Source organism: Vespula pensylvanica, chromosome 9, assembly GCF_014466175.1.
Source record: "Vespula pensylvanica isolate Volc-1 chromosome 9, ASM1446617v1, whole genome shotgun sequence".
Lineage (NCBI taxonomy): Eukaryota > Metazoa > Arthropoda > Insecta > Hymenoptera > Vespidae > Vespula > Vespula pensylvanica.
Genome location: NC_057693.1, coordinates 5,145,859 through 5,151,202, shown reverse-complemented (window position 1 = coordinate 5,151,202; position 5,344 = coordinate 5,145,859). Strand labels below are relative to the sequence as shown.

General features: G+C 40.8%; 1 long non-coding RNA gene across 3 annotated transcripts in view; it reads left to right on the top strand.

The window, feature by feature from the left end:
- Positions 1-639: 639 nt before the first annotated feature.
- The window catches only part of LOC122632006, an 18,738-nt gene continuing 14,033 nt past the window's right edge, over positions 640-5,344 (top strand). The window contains exons 1-2 of one of the 3 annotated variants that reach the window (XR_006327799.1): positions 665-977; positions 1,610-2,116. This is a non-coding gene — a long non-coding RNA (uncharacterized LOC122632006). Of the gene's footprint in view, positions 2,377-5,344 lie in introns of all 3 variants that reach the window. The other 2 variants (XR_006327800.1, XR_006327798.1) reach the window with 2 other exon arrangements.

The window sequence follows — 5,344 nt, the reverse complement described above, 5'->3', positions numbered from 1 at the left end:
CTGTCCCGCCGCCCTGACGATCAACGAGGCCTTCCGCCTGCTTCCCCCACCCCTCGGCACGCGGCTTCTCCACATCAGCGTGCTCCGTATCTCGTACTATTCTCCGCTACGTCCCCCTAACCCCGCTTCCTTTCTCTCTCTCTCTCGTACTTTTGGATCGGTTGGAGTCTCTCCTTCTCCTTCTCTTTCTCCTCCTCATTTTTCCCGCTCCCAAGCTCGTTCTACCTCCGTCCTTATCCGTATCTCGGCACTTCTCGCGTCCTTTACCGCCTATCTCTTGGTTACATATATAGACAGACGGATTTGCACGGCGCCGTGTCGTCGAACGCTCCTGTATCTCGAAGGAGACACGTCACCGCTTCGGGTCGGTTCGACACATACGGAAAGAGAGAGAAACAGAGAGAGAGAGAGAGAGAGAGAGAGAGAGAGAGTATGTGCGTGTGCGCGTGCGCGCGTGCTAACGCTATCAATAATGCATATTGTATATATTTCTTTTTGTCTTTTCGAACAACAAAGTCACGTAGAAAGCGAGGAATTTAAATTCGCGGTCATTGCATTAACTACTTCAACTTCTTCTTCTCTTTTTACCACTTCTACTTCTATTTCTATTTCTACTTCTTTCCCCCCCCCCCTCTCTCTCTCTCTCCATTTTCGAAAGTTCGACGCGATTTTTTTCCGTCTCTTTTTTTTCTTTTTCTTCTTTTTTTCTCTTCTCAGCTATCGCCAAGTTCATTTCGAAGCGCGTTAAGATCGTACGATCTAAAGAAAGGGAGAAGGAGGAGAGGCAACGTTCTCGATAACTCCGATATTAATTCCGCGCTTCTCGACTTTATCGTCGAGCAAAATCGTTACGACGACGACGACGACGACGATGAAGACGACGAAGACGACTTCTCGGTGTTATTTAACGCGAAAGTTTCGCAATCCTGCGAGTCGCTTCGTCGACTAGATCGACAACATCGTGCCGAGTTCCAGTCGTAAGTACGGACAATGTATACTCGATAACTGAGTCACTAGTATCTAAGATATCTTACCCATAGACACACATATCTGATATCCTCGATCGTCGTCTTTTACCTTTCGAAAAAAAAAAACACACACATTTAAAGTTGCAAGTGTTAAAACGATTGTCCGTGACATTATCCCTGTGGATTATCTCCGATCGAACGTATCGATCGATAGTTTCGACGAAAGAAATATGGAATCGTAAAAAAGAAAAAAAGAAAAAAAAAAAGAAAAGAAAGAAAAATTTTTGTTCGTTAAACAACGTCGTACCTCGTGCGTGACAAAATGTTCCCCTGTAATTACTGCTACATAATATACCTATTACGTAATATGTATCTACCTACGTATTACCACGGCTTGTGGATGTTAACTCTCGAGGTCGAGTTCGATTTAAAAACATCGTGAAAGGTCAACTTACACCGTAATCAAACACTTCTTTTTCTTATTACGTTACACAATTTTTGTTTGTAAACTTCTCGCGAGGCCTCAGTCTTTCACGAGTGTTCGAATCGAAAGGACCAGAAGAGAAGTCTTGATATAATTACGATTGAGAATAAATTCAAAGTTGTAAACGAATGATATCTCGTTTCTTTCTTATTATTAGATTCGAAAAGATGGAGGAAGGAAAAGATCGGGATGATCAATAGGCTCGTCGTAATCGTCGTAATCGTCGTAATCGTCGTCGTCGTCGTCGTCGTATCACGGGACCGTGACAGCTGTACGATGGAGAACCCTGAGAACTGGAGGAAAGTGGAAACGTAATTCCGACATAACTTTCTCGGAATGCTTTTATTAAAACTGTAAAAGCTTGGAATTCGACGCTACGAAAGTCGACTGGCTTAGTTGCGATAGAAACAGAGAAATTTTCTTTTCTCCATCTGCTTATGTAAAGAGGAATGAATAGTAGCGTTTGAGGAGAGAGAGAGAGAGAGAGAGAGGGAGGGGAAGAAAGGAGATAGATAAAGATGGAAACATCGAAACTCGTTAGTAATAACGAAGTCGATGATCGTACCTGCGCTGACCATGTCGACAAATCCAAGGAAAGGTGTAAGAAGGGCCAAGTCTCTCCTCGGTAGAAGAGATGCATGAGGAGGCAACGCGTTGCAAGCAGGTACGTAGTACGTCGACGTAGAGAAAGAAAGAGAGGGGGAAAGAGAGAGAGAGAGAGAGAGACAGACAGAAGGTTCCTATCGTGTAACCGCGTGCCACGAGGAGCGAGCACCTGTTGGCTGCTCGTGTACAGCTTTTACAGGGAATTCCTTGGTCTCTCTGTGCTCGCGCGCACCATCGGACTTTCGACCAAGAAACGAAACGTGTTCTTTGCTTCGCCTTGGAACGGATATTTCATTGCATTCGACGTGACACATGTAGGTAGGTATGTATATATGTATTTATGTATAGGTATGTTATGCATTTATTTACTACCTACATTGATACCGTATATAATGTTATTATATAGGTGTATGTAAGTAAGTATATATTTACATATACGCGCACGCTTCTCACATGCACAACGTCGTACGTGTTCCGTCTACGATAGAACATAACGTCATAGATCTAATCGCAGATAGTTAGGATTTCCGTTCGGTCGATTACCGTCCGCGTGTAATATGCATCATCATTTTTCGATCATTATCCTTTAGTTTTTTTCCCCTCGAGCATGTGCGGATCGTTCGTCATGTCATCTAGTATCTGATACGTCACTTGGAACTAGTATATACGTAAACGTCCAATTAAACGTGCCAAGTTCGTTCGCATCATTCGATTCTCTTTTACGTTCTCCTTGTTTTACGTCGTTCGAATTACGGGGGAACTACCTATTTGCGAACTTTAATTTCCCCGTTAATTTCCTTTCTTTTTTCTTCTCTCTTTCTCTCTTTCTTGTCGTCATCGAATATTTTTGCTTTTTCAATCGACGTACTTACTGCGCGCTTGGTCTTTCCCTATACGTTAAACTTTCTAATTGTTTGGAAAAAAGGGAATTCGTATCTCCCCTTTCCGTATATATTTTCAAAGTGTTTGTCAACACTCGCGTAAGATTAGAGATCCGGAGACACAAGATGTACGCCTGTGTGTTTGTGTTTATTTCGGTTACGAAGAAGAGGACGCACGAGACATCGTCGTCGACGACGCGAAAGAATAATCGAAGAAGCGTAGTTTCTTTTAGAGCGCAAACTGTTCTCGATCTTCTCTTTTCATCCATCGTATAGTTTCCGTTTCTAAGCGATAACTACGAGATGACGGAGAAGAACGTGCGAGCTCACGAGAAAGGCTTATGTACGACCAATCGAACAACGCAACGAACATTTGCGAGCGTGTTTGCGATGAAAATTGCATCGTCACGGCCTATCGAAGACCGCTATGCTACGATATTTAATCGAACGAGGTTTCATCCATCATTTATCGGCTGATAACAGAATATAATTAGTATATTAAGCAAGAATAATAATTTTTACACGCGCACACGCACACACACACACACACACACACACATATATATATATAAATAAAACAGATTAGATAGGATCGACTAAGTGTAACATATAAAAAGAAGAAATATTTTTAAAGAGTTTGCCTAACATCGATCGTTTAAAAATGATTTCTTTCACGAGCTCTTAAAATATATTTTTCTGCAGATCCCGTGTAACAGAAGAAGAACTCGGCAACGTGAATCGGCGAACATGAAAAAGCGTTGGAAAATAATTCGATGAGTCAACGTATCGAAAAATTTCAAAGACGTTGGCAGGACGTTTATAGCGATTCAAGCGTGCACGTTTAACATTCTTATACGTCGCGTATGAATCGTAAAAATCTCTCTTGTTTGAATAAAACGAACGATGCGAAAAATGAAAAAAATTATGCGGTCGGGAACTCGATTTGTAACGCATGATGCGTTATCATGTGTCGTCAGCAATATGTGTTTACGCACAATACGATTTCTTACCCTCGTTTATTAACGAAGCTTTAATTAGTCTCGAAGAAGACGACGAAGACGAAGACGAAGAAAAAGAAGAAGAAAAAAAAGAAAAAAAATATTTTATCTAGGGAGCGTAAGAGTAAGCGTAGCAAAAGGTGGGGAAATCGCTAATACGATATGATGGTATATAAGTACTTACGTTAAGAGTACGCGAGAGATGATATCCCAAGAAAAAGAATAAGAAAAAGAGAGGAAAAAGAAAGAGAGAGAGAGAGAGAGAGAGGGGAGAGAAAGCAGGCTACGTAAATAAAGCACGTTGTCATTCGTGTGATCCGCTTCTAATATATTGTCTCGTGTTGGTCTCTTCCCTTATCATTCGTTTCATTATTTTTTTTGTCTCTCTTTTTCTCTCTCTCTCTCTCATCTTCTTTTATGGCTCACCCCTTTAGTCTCTTTTATTCGTTCTCGTAGAAAATTCTCCCTTCCTAAAGAACTTCTTTTGTTCTTCGTTTTAGATACATCTAAATCTTATACGACTACGTATATAAGTTTGTGTGTGTATATATAGGTAGATAGATAGATAGATAGATAGACAAAAGGAGAGAGAGAGAGAGAGAGAAAGAGAGAGAGATAGATAGAGATCGTTTGCAGATATAATGTTTACACGATATTATCAACACGGGAAAATTGATTTATTTGATTAAACGATATCTCGCACAACGTTGCATGTTTCAAGAATTGCAAGAATGCAAGAAAAGAAATTGAACGAACGTCGAGTGAGTTCATTCGGTTCATTCATTATGCAATAACTGTCGTCGACGATGAAATAATAAGAACGTAGTAAGCATCGTTATAAAGAAAAGGATGCGTTTGTTTTCCCGCCAGTAACTCGAAGCGCCACGAAGTCCACGTGACCGGGTGACACGTGACCTTCCTATCTTTCGTAGAAATGGACGATAGAACGTGGAAGGATTCGATCGAAATTCGAATGAAAAAATAATGGACGACGAATATAAATTTTTCTTTTTTTTTTTCTTTCGTCGTAGGATATCGTTTAAACGATAAAATAAAATGAATCGTTCATTACGATTCATCTTCGTAATTTTTTCTTGTTTTCACGAGCTACCATTCGAAAACAAAATATCCTTTCACCGACTCGAGAGACAATCATTTTTAGACGTAGGTACGCGTAATCGCGGGTATACCTCTTCGTAATTTTTCCTTCGATGGTACATCCACTGACGTTAGAAAAAACGCTTTTGTGCAGCGTCCTGGAGAAAAGCCAAGTGTCGTGCCGTTGAATTTTGCGACGCGTTCGACAACGTCACCTTCGTCGTACTTAAATTCCATCGGATACAGTTAGCAGAAATTATCTACGAAGTCGAATGACTCTGTGAAACTCGACTTTGTTTCTTTTTTTTT